The sequence below is a fragment of the Arabidopsis lyrata genome, assembly GCF_000004255.2.
Source record: "Arabidopsis lyrata subsp. lyrata unplaced genomic scaffold ARALYscaffold_25, whole genome shotgun sequence".
Taxonomy (NCBI): domain Eukaryota; kingdom Viridiplantae; phylum Streptophyta; class Magnoliopsida; order Brassicales; family Brassicaceae; genus Arabidopsis; species Arabidopsis lyrata.
The window spans coordinates 57,192-74,067 of NW_003302532.1; the positions used below are offsets into that span (position 1 = coordinate 57,192).

At 41.2% G+C, this 16,876-nt stretch overlaps 1 long non-coding RNA gene and 1 pseudogene across 1 annotated transcript; both read left to right on the forward strand.

The window, feature by feature from the left end:
• The first annotated feature begins 310 nt into the window (after positions 1–310).
• LOC9299176 lies at positions 311–810 on the forward strand. The gene is made up of 2 exons (XR_002330710.1): positions 311–682; positions 775–810. It is a non-coding gene; the product is annotated as an uncharacterized LOC9299176 (long non-coding RNA).
• Positions 811–13,140: 12,330 nt separating this feature from the next.
• LOC110226791 lies at positions 13,141–16,321 on the forward strand (annotated as a pseudogene).
• The last annotated feature ends 555 nt before the right edge of the window (positions 16,322–16,876 follow it).

Consider the following 16,876-nt stretch of genomic DNA (forward strand, 5'->3'; position numbering starts at 1 on the left):
ATCCTTGGGCTATTCCCAATAGAAATTTTTTGTTTTCCCACGTTAACCCAACCCAAAATTTTGGGCCTAAATATTATAAATGCCCAATAAATACTAACACTCTCACACATTATTCACGAAGAGAAACCAACAACTCTCAACACTTAGAAAAATCTGAAACCCTAGCCTCCTCTCTTCATCCCTTCATCTCTTTGTCTCTTCATCGTCACATCTCTTCACCATTGAACTGCCATGGCTTCCTCCAGCCGACAGCAGGACCGCCGGCATCCACGAAACTCTGGCTCGGGTCCGGCATGTACGTTTTCTTCGTCTCTTCTTCTCCTTCTCGATTTTTTGTTAGATCTGATGTTATTGTGGATGTTTAGGACTGTCTAGGATTCAATTAGTCTATGCCTTTTCTCGATTTTTCTCTTTGTTCGATTTCACTCTTTGTCTAGGGTTATAGATCTTTTGTTTATGATTTGTACTTGTTTCTGATTTTTTTGCAAGAGCTAAACCATCGAAGGGTACCTCCTGGAGCTGTACCAAATGGAACTGTACCACCAGGAGCCACTCCATCTCCAAGCGCTACGTCGTCACATGCAAACAACTGCAGCCAAAGAACTCTTGATGCATTGCTGAGTGCTCCTGAAAGAGAATCCCAGCCACACCTGCACCCAAGGAAGCTTAATGGAGCTTTATGGTTAGTTTAAAATAACCACACAATGTTTGTTTGGTTTGAATAAGTTTCTTCATTGTTGTCTTCGAATCTAATGTTTTGTTCTCTTTTCTCAGGTTTGGTATTGACCCCTCTGTCTACAAATTCATTCGCACAACATGGCAAAGCAATTTCATGGGACCATGGAAGAACTGGTGATAGTAAGATTTTAACTAGTTCTCAATTCCTTAAAGTACTATCATGTCATTGTAGTATTTAAGGTGTCAATCCAAATGGGTGTGATGCTAGCAATCAAGATGCAATCAGCTATCACAGAGTCAAGCCAAGCAATAACAGGTTTGATGTTGTTAACAGTTCTAGTGATCATGCAGAAACAGAAATTCTAACAATAACAGGCAATATACTCGACCAACACAGCTTGAAGCCAAGCACTGGGTGTGGTCGAGTATCAGGTCGAGTAACTTAACAGAAACTAAAAACTGGGTACTCGACTGCACAGTTTGTTACCATACTATTGGGTGTGGTCGAGTACTTAAAATGAAACACGCTAGAAATGATAAAACTAAACAACAAGTGACAAGATCAAGCAATCAAAAGCGATGTAAATAAAGAAATCAATTGGAAGAGAAATTCCCGAGGATGGGGTAATCGAGTAGTGAAGTCTCCTTAATCTAACAGGTGGTTAACATGCTCAACAAATTATCCCTAGACAACAAGTTCAATAACCAAATCAAAGTGCTACCGCAACAGAGATCCTTAAGCAAAGCTAGTCCCAGACTCAATCACCATTGACGAGAGCTGACTTAACAGGCATTACGAAACAACAAGTCTAAGCCAAGACGCTCCCTGTAACCAATACATTGGTACAGAGCCACGAATCTCTGGAATTAGTGGTTCAGACAATTCATCGAACACCTTTTGGGTGCGGAAATGTCTGGGCTCAGATTCCAGTTGATCAGAAAGCAATCAGCATTAAAAACAACTAATCCAGAAGGGATCTACCAATCAAACTCAACCACCTATCAGATTAAAGATTCTAAGCTACTCTAACCCATCCTCAAGAACCCTAATCACTACTCAAAATTCATAACCAAGAACACAAACCCATAAATACATAAAAACTTCATATTAGCAAGATCTCAACAAGTTGAACAACTTTGTAGAAGAAATCAAAAGCAAATACTCAATAGATTAAGAGAAATCTTGATTACAAATATGAAGAAAGCACTAATTGTTCTCCAGAAATAAAAACTTAGTTCTAAAAATTAAGAGAAACAACCTATTTATAGTAAATACTAGGAAGCCCTAAAACACAAAACGACAAGGTTTTAAAGCGGTTTAAGAGAGTACTCGACCCTTGTGATCGAGTAGGAGCAATCGAGTAAAGTTGACGTCTTGGTGGATTCTTGCTCCAGTCATGATGTAATGCTTCATCCTCTTCTCTTCCTTATGCTCAATGTCTGGTTGAGTGCGGATCTGAGAAGACTCTGAAGCTTGTGATCAGGTGGCTGTAAGGAGCGGGGATCGAGTGGTCAGTCGAGTAGGTGACTGGTGATGCAATCGAATGGTTCTTGGTGATGCAATCGAGTGGTCAGTCGAGTTATTGAAGGAGCGTGTGCTCGACCACGAGATCGAGTGGCGGCTTGAAGATGCAGTCGAGTTATGGCATTGAAGATGTAATCGAGTACTCCAAGGAGGTGGTGATCGAGTGGTTCTGAGGAGAATCTGCTGGTGATGCTCGACTGCGTCTTCCACTTGGTGATGAGAAGATGTGGTCGAGTGGTTTTGCTGGAGGTTGCTGAGAGTGCTCGACTGAGTGCTCGACTGAGTGCTCATTAGTAGCCCCAAATCACCTGAAAACCAAAGAAATGTGCAACATGCATGCAAAGCTATCCTAAACATGTAAAGTGACGACAAGTGATAAGAAATGGTATGAAACAGTGGTGAAATGATGCTAAATTGACGACAAATGAATGCTCAAAACAAGTAAAATATAGACATATCAACTCCCCCAAACTTAGTCTTTGCTTGCCCTCAAGCAAACAATTAAGAACAAGCTGGAGGAGAGGTTTGAAAGCGGGGACTCAGAACAAAAGCATGCAGACAAAGCAAATGAACTCAATGTCCAAGTTAGTAATTGTGGAATGCATAGAGACCAAACTCTACTTAAAAACTATAGCCATATTCATCACAAGACAACCTAACATTTGTTCCAATCTACACACACCTTCAGATCATCAATTCCCTTTAACATTGATTAAGCTCAAACCATGAATCAAGCAAAACATTGTTGAGGAACTCATTTGGTTTAAAGGACAGGGCTGAGAAACAAAGATGGTTCCTCTGTAAATGGTTCAGACTTTTTCACAGTAACAGGGAACTCTCTTGAATGGACAGAGCTTTAGTAGAATGCTAAAGGTTAGAACCAACCTATGCATACAAGAACAGACCCCATCTACCCAAATAACCATAAACATATCAAACTCCATAGATGGTCCTATCTCTAAACCCCAGAAATGATCCTGTTTCTACCCTTTGCACTCAAGGCATGTTTCAATAAACTCTTGGATCAACCCATTCTTTCTTTTTGGTTTTGTTCTAGGAGAGGTTTTCTTTTAGACTTTCTAGCGGATTGGGACTTTCTTTTACAACTAAGGCTCTTCTTCTCATCTCATGACTTAAGACATTTCTAGGCTTTTGCCTTTCTTTTTACTTTGCATAGAGCTTAACTTCTTTTATTTTTCAAGCTTCCCAAATCCTTTACTAGACTAACATGATATTCTTTTCTGTTTCACTTCCATCTCCTAAGAACAATAACACTTGTCTTTCTTTCTCATTTTCTTTGCAAACACATTCCCAAACCCAAAGTAAAACTCCCACCTAGTCCTATCTAGCCCAAAAATCGTGGACTAGAACTACAAGGGATAATATTCTTGTCGGTTCATACCTAACACTTTCTACCAAGCTCAATCCGGAAATAGGCCTCACACACACACAAATTTATTCAGGGCTTGAAAGAAAAGTTAGGTTCAGGGTGGGGAAAACTGTTCCAATAATGGGAATCAGCTACTTGGATTAGCAAGAGTGGTGGAAGGTGAAAGAAAATCCAAGTATGTATATTGGTAGCCACAAGTTCAACAACAATGCAAAGACATGATAATTACAAGTCAAGTTCAGGTTCTAATAGATAGGGAAAAGAATCACATCAAGCATGCTTCAATTAAAACAAGAGAGTCAAGTTGTGAATTCCAAATATGGTGCAGTCTTAATTCAAGTTCTATCACAAGCATTAAACAACTAATAACGAGTGCATTGAATTCATTCAGTAAATGAGCATGCTTACAAGGTTATCTCATCATCATCTCCTATGCAAATGCAACAATCCTATATGAAACCTTCTAGACTCAATCTTAAAATGAAAATGCAACTACATGAACACTCTATTTTTGTGAAATCATTTTCAGAAATTTTTCAAATTTATAGGGTTTTTCCAATAACATAGATGAATGCAGACAATATATACAATGCAAGAAAAATTTGAAAACAAGAACAAAGCAAACACATCAGATACTTCTTGAGCCCTCCCCCAAACTTAAATCACACAGTCCTCTGTGTGACCATACTTGGAAGAGAGTACTCAAGACAAATAAATAAAGAAAGAAGACATGAAATGGTATAATCAGTGAGAAATGGAGTTGTTACCTCAACTGAAGAAGGAGTTGATGTGCTCATCAATGCCTGCTTTGTGTAAACTGCCAGGCCATTGAGGAGTCTTGCTTTTGTGCTTCTGCTCCTTCTCCTTCTTGATGCTCGACCATGTCATCTCATTACCATGTGGCTTGTGTTGGTCGAGTATGATGTTGATTTTGAAAAATTTAGATCAAAAATCACATCATACTCGACTGCAACTCTTCATTACCATGTGCCTCTTGTGATAGAGTGACATGTTGAAAATCCAAAAATCTTGGAACCAAAACCCCACTCCATACTCGATTGCACTGTACCACTGTCATCCCATATGCTTCATCGAGTATAACCTCCAAAATTCAAAAATCAAGACCACTTACTTTGCACTTGATACTCATTTCCTGAAAACCAAAACACTACCAAACGCATTAAAAATAACAAGGAAATAAAAATATGTACGTGGATAGACATGGGACTTCCTCCCAAGTGAGCTTGTTTTAAGTCTCTAAGCTTGACTCCTCATTAGGCTTAGGGTGGTTTGCAGAGAGGAAACGAGGTCTCCTCTTCTTCTTCAGTAGATGCATCGTCAAACTCAGCATGCTCTTCTGATAGGTCTGCAATTGAGTACTCAGTGGCCATGTCCTTGAAGAAACCTTCTTTTTGATCAGGAGGATGGTCTTCTTCTCTAGACCATTTCAATGTGAATTCACATCCTTCTTTGCTGACCACAGTAGTGGCTCCATCATTTTGGACGTTCTTGATGTTGAGTGGCACTTGGTTGGCTTTTCCATGGAGCTCCTTGATTTGATCCTTCAGCTCTTTCACAATATCTACTAACTCCCTTATGGTTTTGTCCTGCCATTTGGACCTCTCCTTGAGCTCTAACCAGCTATCTGGCGCGGAGTTGCTAGACTCTAGCAGCTTGTCAAGATGTTTGATCGAGCTAGAGTTCTCCAGACTAGTTGAAGGCTTGCTCAAGTGTATACTCGAGTCAGTTGGTTGAACATGTGTTGAGCTTGCTTCATATGCTGCCTTACCCACTATTTCTGACTCAAACAAGTCTTTTAAGACCTCTGACCCTGCTACTTCCTTGTGTGAATCTAATGACTTACCACAACTCAAGGTTTCAGTGAGAAGATATCCTGCTTCACCATTCTTAGTCAAAGAAGTGTGTTGGTGATCTTCCTCAGCAACCTCCTCTAGCAGTTCATCAGCTAGGCGATCCATTATCTTTACTAAGAAGGTTTGTCCTTCAATTGTTGGCTTTCTCGTGGCGTCATTGATGTCAAACTTCATTTTGAAATCATTTCCCAGATTAAGATCAATCTTCCCATTCTTAACATCAATGATAGCTCCAGCAGTGGCTAAGAAGGGTCTACCTAAGATTAAATGATCTTTTGGTTCTGCATCCATTTCTAGCACTATGAAGTCTGTGGGGATTTCAACATTTCCAATCTTAATAGGCAAATCTTCTAATAACCCATGCGGTAGTCTGATAGACTCATCAGCCAGGATCAAGGAGATGTTGCAAGGTTTATACTTGCTGAAACCTAGTCTCTTGGCCACGGAGAGAGGCATGAGACTTATAAAAGCACCTAGATCACATAGGCAGTTACTAAAGGCCAAAGGACCTAGAGAGCAAGGTAAGGTAAATGAATCAGGATCTCCCAATTTCTTGGGAATAATCTTCGTTTGGATGATTTCACTGCACTCATGGCTCTCCATAACCATCCCTTGCACTTCCTTTATTCTCTCCATGATCAAGTCTTTCAGAAACTTGTGGGAATCCGGAATAAGTGCGAGAGCATCAACAAGAGGTATCCTCAATTCAACTTCTCTGATGTCCTTGGCAAACATAGCTCTGTACTTATCTGCCAACGCTTTCTTGTGACGACCAGGAAATGGAAGTGGGGGCTTGTAAGGAGGAGGAACAAAAACCTTCTTCTTGTTTTTAGCAGCAACTGGTTGAAGAGCAGTGGGTGATGTTACTGGAATTGGTGGACGAGTAACATGGTCAAGTGGAGGGTCGAGTACTTCTGTTGGCTTGTCAGCTTGATCTTCATAGAGACTGAAATCCTCCCCAACTTGGTCTGCACTGTCCTCAGTGACTGGTGCGGGGCTAGGTCGAGCTTGTAGCTCTCGACCACTGCGAAGGCGAATGGCATTAACATATTCCTTCGGATTCTGAATTGCTTTCCCTGGGAGTTGCCCTGGAGGTTTTGGAGCAGAAGTAGATGCAGATTGTCCCTCTAAGTATCGGACTTTGGAATTCAATGCCTCTACTTTGACATTCAGGTCATTGTAGCTACAGTCCAGCTTATTGTGTAATTCAGATATCTTCTTAGCAATCTCCATGGAGCCAGATGCTTGTCCTTGGAGAAGCTGTTGTAGCATTTGCTTCATGTCAGAATCAGGAGCAGCAGAACCTTGGTGTTGCTGAGGTGCAAACCCAGGTGGTGGTTGCTGCTGGTAGTTCCCCTGAAATTGTTGCTTGGGAGCAAAACCTTGGTTGTAGTGAACAAAAGGTTTATTCTGACCCTGTTGTTGTTGTGGAGGATACACTTGATCCTGTGGATTAGAAACGTTGGTGCTACGGTAAGAAAGGTTGGGGTTGTTAGTCTTAAAGTTGTTATACCCTTTGTAGCCACCTTGATTGTTGATGTAGCTGACCTCTTCTAACTGGTTCCCCTCCCCATCTTGGACTTGATACTGCTCGTCATCAAGTAGAAAGTGCACATGCTTCTGCTGGCCAAGGAGAAGCCTATCCAGTTTCTCATTAAGAGCTTTCATCTCTTTACTATGCTTTGCATCCGAATCTCCAATTCCTCTGTTAGAGCGATCAAAATCCTCGTTATAATTACCATCGGATTGAGCTAAGTTCTCAATTAATTCCCAGCCTTCTTCAACATCCTTATTCAAGAAATTCCCATTAGAAGCAGTGTCCAGCAACATTCTGATCTTGGGCAAAACTCCCCTGTAGAGTGTGCTTAGTAGAGAAGCCTTCTTGAAACCATGGTGTGGACACTGTATAGTGTAGCCTTTCGAGATGCCGTGTTTCTTCTTCGTTAAATGATATTGGGGCACCTTGAAAATCAATTTCTTCGCTCAAGCTTGCTTTGAGTAAGACATTTCGCCTATGCTTTTTGATGGAACTTATTGAATCTCCGCAAAATCTGGAGCCTCCTAGAATCACATTGATCTTACCCTTCGAACTCCTTGGTTCTTCCTCGTTGGATAACCTTGGTCTTTTGGAATCTTGATCTTTGGAGTTTTCCTTTGCTTCGTGGTATTCCTTCACAAAATCTTTTATATTGAATTTAGAAAGATCGCCACTAGCCCAAAGCTCTGCGAGGTGCTTTTTAAGAACGCTGCAATCCTTGGTTAAATGTCCGGTTACTTTATGAATGTCGCAATATAGACTTTCATCACGGACCCAAGTGTTTGATCTTCCTTTCCCTTGGAATTGCTTCCCGACGGTATTGTTGAAGGGTTGCGACCCAAACCTCTTTGGTCCTTTGCTCTCCCTAGGCTCGAACTTCCTGGCAGGGACAGTGATTGCTGGTTTTTCTTGTTTATTTCTTTTGGCAAAACTTTCTTTTTCGTCCTCTACCTCCATCCAATTGTTCGCGCGAAAGAGTGCATCCTGAATTGTGTCTGGTTTATGAAGTATTAGGTCTTCTTTAAACCTTGAATCATGTCGCAATCCTTTTCGTAGGGCAGATAAAGCTGATTGCTGTGAGATTCTTGGGAGCTTTGACAGCACTCCTTTGAATTTGGTGATGAAAACTCGAAGTGACTCATTAGATCCTTGCGTTAAGTTCCAAAGATCGGCATCCGAAACGCTTTTATCCATAAGGATAGAGTATTGCTTTAAGAACACGGCTGATAGTTCGTTGAAATTGCTGATCGAACCCGGCTCTAATTGGGTGAACCACATTAGAGCTTGGCCACACAGATTCTCCGAAAAAAGCTTGCAGTATCCTGCATCCTCATCAGCTTCATCCAATTCGACTCTTCCAGCAGCGATCAGAAAAGCTGCGAGATAGCTTTTTGGATCCTCCAATCCGCTGTAAGGGTCCAACTTGAGCTTCCGGGAATCTTTGATCCTCAAACTTGCAATTCGCGGGATAAAAGGGGTTCGCCTAGCTTCTTCAATGACTCGATTGATGTCTGGCTCCGAACTTGTAGCCTGATGAAATTTTGATTTCATTTCTTTTAATTCCTGGCTAACCTTCCTCATGGTCTCGAACTGGTCGAGGTTCTCCTGCTCGTACTGAGCTGCAAGTTGTTCTTCATCCCCGAGCTGCGTCTCTTCTTCCGACGTCTGAGCTACATTATTAGTAGCACCGGGAGTTGTTTGTCCGCTGGTTTCATTTCGTGCAGCGGAACTTGGCGAGTTGAATATCCCTCTTCGGATTCCCACCGGGTTTCCTGCACTTAAAGAGCGAACACGAGTTTGTATATTATTGACGTTTTGACTAAGAGATACCTGGGATGTTTGCAACGTATCGACGGCCTTTTCCACATCCGAGAACTTTTGTGATATGTCCGACATGGTTTGCTGCATAGCTTTGAGGGTTTCGGCCAATGATGTCTCAGCAGCGTCTCCTCCGGACATTGTTGCTTATCTCGGAAGTGTGATAAAGAAAAAATCTGACCACTCAAGAACTTAATATCCCCACAGACGGCGCCAAAATGTGGATGTCGGATTCACACACTCAAGTATTTTGTTAAGCGGGAAAGATTATTCTTGAGGGACAAAAATGAATATGTAAAAACTTATAAATTGATACGAAAATTGCTATAGTATTTCTCTCTTGAGAGGAAGCTCCCTTTTACATGACCATTGGCCTCTATATTTATACATAGATAAACGACATTAAAATGAGCAATTAAGTACAATTATTTCTTCTTAAATGTGTCCGTTTTGATTCTTCGGCTTTAATGCTCAACGTTTGAATTTGAGTTGACTCTGATCTTCATGGGCCTCGTCTCTTTTGGCCCTAGTGTCCTTGAACCGACTTTCCCGTGTCTTCCACACCGAACTCGTGTCACAGTGCAGTCACTTCGGATTCTCGAAATGGTGACAACCACTTCGACCATCCCTTCAGCTCACGGGTCCAATGGGCTTCATCCTTTATGGGCCATTATCTTGATTACGTGGCAATCTTTGGTTGGTCTCGTACTTCTGGTGCGGGATCCGACACCAACAGCTTGTCAGCTTGATCTTCATAGAGACTGAAATCCTCCCCAACTTGGTCTGCACTGTCCTCAGTGACTGGTGCGGGGCTAGGTCGAGCTTGTAGCTCTCGACCACTGCGAAGGCGAATGGCATTAACATATTCCTTCGGATTCTGAATTGCTTTCCCTGGGAGTTGCCCTGGAGGTTTTGGAGCAGAAGTAGATGCAGATTGTCCCTCTAAGTATCGGACTTTGGAATTCAATGCCTCTACTTTGACATTCAGGTCATTGTAGCTACAGTCCAGCTTATTGTGTAATTCAGATATCTTCTTAGCAATCTCCATGGAGCCAGATGCTTGTCCTTGGAGAAGCTGTTGTAGCATTTGCTTCATGTCAGAATCAGGAGCAGCAGAACCTTGGTGTTGCTGAGGTGCAAACCCAGGTGGTGGTTGCTGCTGGTAGTTCCCCTGAAATTGTTGCTTGGGAGCAAAACCTTGGTTGTAGTGAACAAAAGGTTTATTCTGACCCTGTTGTTGTTGTGGAGGATACACTTGATCCTGTGGATTAGAAACGTTGGTGCTACGGTAAGAAAGGTTGGGGTTGTTAGTCTTAAAGTTGTTATACCCTTTGTAGCCACCTTGATTGTTGATGTAGCTGACCTCTTCTAACTGGTTCCCCTCCCCATCTTGGACTTGATACTGCTCGTCATCAAGTAGAAAGTGCACATGCTTCTGCTGGCCAAGGAGAAGCCTATCCAGTTTCTCATTAAGAGCTTTCATCTCTTTACTATGCTTTGCATCCGAATCTCCAATTCCTCTGTTAGAGCGATCAAAATCCTCGTTATAATTACCATCGGATTGAGCTAAGTTCTCAATTAATTCCCAGCCTTCTTCAACATCCTTATTCAAGAAATTCCCATTAGAAGCAGTGTCCAGCAACATTCTGATCTTGGGCAAAACTCCCCTGTAGAGTGTGCTTAGTAGAGAAGCCTTCTTGAAACCATGGTGTGGACACTGTATAGTGTAGCCTTTGAATCTCTCCCAGGCTTCACAAATGGATTCAGACTGCTTTTGGGTAAAACTGGAGATTTCATTCCTAAGCCTTGCAGTTCTTGAATTTGAGAAGAACTTTGTTAAGACGGCCTTCTTGCAATCGTCCCAAGATGTGATGGAGCCAGCAGGTAACGTCTTTTCCCATTGGTGTGCTTTGTCTCCCAGTGAGAAGGGAAACAGGCGCAGCTTGAAACTGTCCTCACTAACACCGTTTATCTTGGTTAGGCTGTAGAGCCTGTCGAAGTTATCCAAGTGGTCTAAGGGATCTTCCAGAGGCAGACCATGGAACTTGTTTCCTTGAATCATCGAGATGAGACCACTTTTAATCTCGAAGTTGTTGTTTTGGACAGCAGGAGGCACAATTCCTTGCCTCTGATGGTGGTTTCTTGGTGCATCTCCAGCACCAATGTTTGCAGGCAGATTGTTGACATCTTGTTCATCAGCCATTCTGAAAGGATGGTTGTGTTCAAGGTCTGTAGTGTCTCTCCTTTCCCTTAGTTCTCTGTCAATACGGTCAATGTTATCGTTGAAAAGGAGGTTCTGGTTGCCTTTTGATCGAGTTTTCATATAGCAGGGTTGTACCTGGATCAAGAAGACAACAAGAAAAACACAAATTTAGTAACCTAAGTGAAAATTGAAATAGAACTTGATCTAAGCAAGTCTGAAATCTCAAATGTAACAAACAAACACCCAAATGGCAACGGCGCCAAATTGATAGTAAGATTTTAACTAGTTCTCAATTCCTTAAAGTACTATCATGTCATTGTAGTATTTAAGGTGTCAATCCAAATGGGTGTGATGCTAGCAATCAAGATGCAATCAGATATCACAGAGTCAAGCCAAGCAATAACAGGTTTGATGTTGTTAACAGTTCTAGTGATCATGCAGAAACAGAAATTCTAACAATAACAGGCAATATACTCGACCAACACAGCTTGAAGCCAAGCACTGGGTGTGGTCGAGTATCAGGTCGAGTAACTTAACAGAAACTGTAAACTGGGTACTCGACTGCACAGTTTGTTACCAAACTACTGGGTGTGGTCGAGTACTTCAAATGAAACAGGCTAGAAATGATAAAACTAAACAACAAGTGACAAGATCAAGCAATCAAAAGTGATGTAAACAAAGAAATCAATTGGAAGAGAAATTCCCGAGGATGGGGTAATCGAGTAGTGAAGTCTCCTTAATCTAACAGGTGGTTAACATGCTCAACAAATTATCCCTAGACAACAAGTTCAATAACCAAATCAAAGTGCTACCGCAACAGAGATCCTCAAGCAAAGCTAGTCCCAGACTCAATCACCATTGACGAGAGCTAACTTAACAGGCATTACGAAACAACAAGTCTAAGCCAAGACGCTCCCTGTAACCAATACCTTGGTACAGAGCCACGAATCTCTGGAATTAGTGGTTCAGATATTTCATCGAACACCTTTTGGGTGCGGAAATGTCTGGGCTCAGATTCCAGTTGATCAGAAAGCAATTAGCATTAAGAACAACTAATCAAGAAAGGATCTACCAATCAAACTCAACCACCTATCAGATTAAAGATTCTAAGCTACTCTAACCCATTCTCAAGAACCCTAATCACTACTCAAAATTCATAACTAAGAACACAAACCCAGAAATACATAAAAAGTTCATATTAGCAAGATCTCAACAAGATGAACAACTTTGTAGAAGAAATCAAAAGCAAATACTCAATAGATTAAGAGAAATCTGGATTACAAATATGAAGAAAGCACTAATTGTTCTCCAGAAATAAAAACTTAGTTCTGAAAATTAAGAGAAACAACCTATTTATAGTAAATACTAGGAAGCCCTAAAACACAAAACGACAAGGTTTTAAAACGGTTTAAGAGAGTACTCGACCCTTGTGATCGAGTAGGAGCAATCGAGTAAAGTTGACGTCTTGGTGGATTCTTGCTCCAGTCATGATGTAATGCTTCATCCTCTTCTCTTCCTTATGCTCAATGTCTGGTTGAGTGCGGATCTGAGAAGACTCTTAAGCTTGTGATCAGGTGGCTGTAAGGAGCGGGGATCGAGTGGTCAGTCGAGTTGGTGACTGGTGATGCAATCGAATGGTTCCTGGTGATGCAATCGAGTGGTCAGTTGAGTTATTGAAGGAGCGTGTGCTCGACCACGAGATCGAGTGGCGGCTTGAAGATGCAGTCGAGTTATGGCATTGAAGATGTAATCGAGTACTCCAAGGAGGTGGTAATCGAGTGGTTCTGAGGAGAATCTGCTGGTGATGCTCGACTGCGTCTTCCACTTGGTGATGAGAAGATGTGGTCGAGTGGTTTTGCTGGAGGTTGCTGAGAGTGCTCGACTGAGTGCTCATTAGTAGCCCCAAATCACCTGAAAACCAAAGAAATGTGCAACATGCATGCAAAGCTATCCTAAACATGTAAAGTGACGACAAGTGATAAGAAATGGTATGAAACAGTGGTGAAATGATGCTAAATTGACGACAAATGAATGCTCAAAACAAGTAAAATATAGACATATCAACAATTAAACATTCACAAGTACTAAATCTATTTATACTTTTACATTACTCATATGAGTAATGTTTAGGGATTTAGTAAAATATCTATATTACTTGACTTTAGCAAAGTTTTTCTACCTAAAACACTTTTATAACCTCTATAACACTAATATGAGTGTTTGTGGGTGATATATATCACCATTTTTTATCACAATTAATGTGAAGATTTCTAAATTTTGTCTTGTGACTAATATAAAACAGTCACAAATGAGTCGCTAAATTGGGACTAGTTTGGGACCCCTGTCCATTTAGCGACTGTTTTGGGACGTATCTTCTGACTATTTACCGACAAATATAGCGACCATTTAGCTACGCTTTATGAAATTTTTATGATTTTGGTTAAGTGTTTGGGCGGTTTCGATTCTCCCCATTTTTTTTGGTTTGTCACTAGTTTGCGACTAAAGAGCAACTAATACACTTAATTATTAGGTTAAAACAAAGTCGATTCTTCATTTTCTTATGTGTTTGGGCGGTTTCGATTCTCTTTCCCGACGATTTTCGATTCTTCGTCTCAAATCTCCTGAAATCTTCTCAAATCTCCTCAATTCTTTGAATCTCAGTCCCAAAACACTTCTTTCCTTTCCTCTGGTTCGAATCTGAGTTCCAAACCCTAAATTTCGACTCAAATCTCAGTCCAATTCTGCGATTTTCATGGCGCCTGAAAGTAAATCATCATGAGGCCGCGGTGGGGGCCAGAACATCAGGGCAGTAGCCGCTGGAGGAGTCCAGAAGGCCAGAGCAGTAGCCGCTGGAGGAGTCCAGAAGGCCAGAGCAGTAGCTGCTGGAGGAGGCCAGAACAGTGGAGTAGTAACCGCTGTAGGGGGCCAGACCAGTAACGGCGGAGGGGGCCAGACAAGTAGCCACGGAGGGGGCCAGACTAGTAGCCGCGGAAGGGGCCAGACCAGCAGACCAGTAGCGTCTCGAGTCCAAACCTATGTTGGTCAGAGACCACCACTCACTACGAATGGGGTCAGAGTATCTTCTCACTCATCGAACCCATCAGCCACACAGTCTGCGACCCAATCCCATGCGACTCGTCCTCTCAGTCGACAGACTCCTCCTCCTCAGTCGCAACATCAGCCACATCCACATACTCCTCCTCCTCAGCCGCAACATCAGCCACATCCACCGTCTCCTCCTCCCCAGCCTCTACCGGAACATGATGTGAATCACCAAGTGATACAACAAAACCAAGACCTTGGAGATGAAGTGGAGGATGAAGTAGGAAACGAAGATCACCAAGAGAACCCTAATCCAAATGAAGACTACCAAGAAATGCTGGATCGTTTGCTATTCCTTCCAGGCCGAGAACATCTACCACTTCTGACTGGAGACCCAATCCCAGGCGTTTAAACATTGTGGTATAAACTCTGTGTCCCTCAGTCTAGTATTTTTTTTGAATGTGAATTGTTTTTGATAAGTCTGAGCATTGCTTTTGATAAGTCTGAGCATTGTTTGATAAGTCTGAGCATTGTTTTGGATAAATCTGATATAATGTTTTTTGAAGAAGTCTGAGCATTGCTTTTGATAAGTCTGAGCATTGTCTGATACGTCTGAGCATTGTTTGATAAGTCTGAGCATTGTTTTGGATAAGTCTGATAGAATTGTTTTTGAAGAAGTCTGAGCATTTTTTGAATTTTGTTTGAGCAGTAGTTTGAATAAGTGTGAGCATTGTTTTTGAATAAGTATGAGCCTTGTTTGAATTAGTCTGAGCATTGTTTTTGAATCTGAGAATTATTTTTGAATTAGTCTAAGCATTGTTTGAATTAGTCGTCTGAGCATTCTTGATTAGCTTAAGATGTCTCCTTAGTTGGTTTACATAAAAACAGTCAATATGCTTGTATGTTTGATTTAATAATGGATTTGAATATGCTTATATGTCTATAATCAAACAGCCCCTGTGTCTATATGCTTATATGTACACTTGCTCCTTAATTCTAAATGTGACAGTCAAGCCTCATACGTTTATCTTCTGTACTTGCAATGTGTTTGCTATATTAGAGTCTTGTTTATTTAACTAATCTGTTGAGTACATTAGAGTGTCCTAAGTTGTTTGCTTTATCTACTAATAGCCTGTTATTGTAACAGGTTTAACCGGCACAAAGGGAGGCTGTCCCGAGCGATTTCCAGAATCTTTAGGAGGAAGTTTGATGGGCCTTACTACAGCTGGAAGGTTACTCCGGTAGACAAACGAGAGAGATATTTCAGGACTTTTGCGGTAATGACACACACACATATATATATATATATATATATATATATATATATATATATATATATATAGCTTTCATTCTCTCTTGCTGTAGTATACTTGACTTAGTCTGTTATAACTAACTTACTGTTTTGTGTTATGTAGCGGGAGTTTAATTGGGATATTGGAATTATTGCCCTTGTGAGAGAAGGATTCTTGGTTATAGCCAAGAAACGGATGAAAGGGATTGTCAGTCAAGTGAAGAAGACATGTGTACAACCAACTTGGATTGGTAAGACACTTTGGGCTGAGATGCAGCAGTTTTGGAAAACCGCTGATGCTATAGAGAAGAGTGAGAATGCTTCACAGTGCAGAAATTCTGATCGTGGCGGACTTGGAGTGCACAAACACTTAGCCAGTCAGAAATCTTTTATCCAAGTTCATCAAGAGATGGTAAGATGTTTCTTTCCATCCAAACACTTTACTTTTACAGAATTTCTAATATTTCTACACTTGATAATCTATTTGTCTTTCATTTTAGGAGGAAGAGTTGGGGCATCCAGTTTCACTTGGCGAAGTATTTATGAGAACGCATACTAGAGCTGATGGATCTTTTGTGGATCAAAAGTCTGAACAAGTAGCTAAGGCGTATACGAAGACACTTGAAGAGAGATTGGCTGAACTGGAAGAGGAGGGTCAGGATACTACAAAGATTTCCTTTGAACATTCTCAGCATCCTAGAGAACTCAACATTGATGAAATAAATGATATCTTCCTTAAGGTAATTCATTTATGTCTTAAGTTTACTGAATGTTTGTTTTTTGTCTTTACTTTAATGAATGTTTTTACTTTACTGAATGTTTGTTTTTTTGTTTCAGTGTACTCATACAGATGACCAAAGCAACCCTTATGGCCTTGGATCTCTTGCGGAGACCCTACACAAAAGAAAAAGGAAGGAGAGTTATGCGAGCTCTTCTTCTACAGTTATAGTTGTTGAGCTTTAAAATCAGCTACAGCGCAAGATCTCTGATCAGGATGATGAAAATGCAAGACGTGATGCAGAGCACCGTATGTCTCAAGCTCGGATCGCCAGCTTGGAGAAGCTAATCCTCCTTATGAAAGAAAAGGATCCTGACATGGCAGCCTTCATGTCCTCTTCTCTACTCCTGTAACCAGCAGTCATCATACCACCAACACACAAACAGGCACCCTTCCAATAACCACAGAAGCAGCAATCCAACCAGATGGACTCGCACCTGCTGCAACCACACCAGCCTCTCCTTTATCTAACACTGATTCAAACCCTATGAACTACTCTTTTATTTGCTTATGTTTTTGTACTCTATAATACTTTGTTAGGATGGTTTTTATTAGTGTTTTTGAATGATGGATTATTTGCATTTGAAATCAGTATTGCAGGTTTGGGATTATTTGCATTTGAAATCAGTATTGCAGGTTTGGGATTATTTGCATTTGAAAGCCAATATGCAGGTTTGGGATTATTAACATGTTACCAATCTGTGACCAAACCAAATAACAAATGTGACCAATCTGTGACT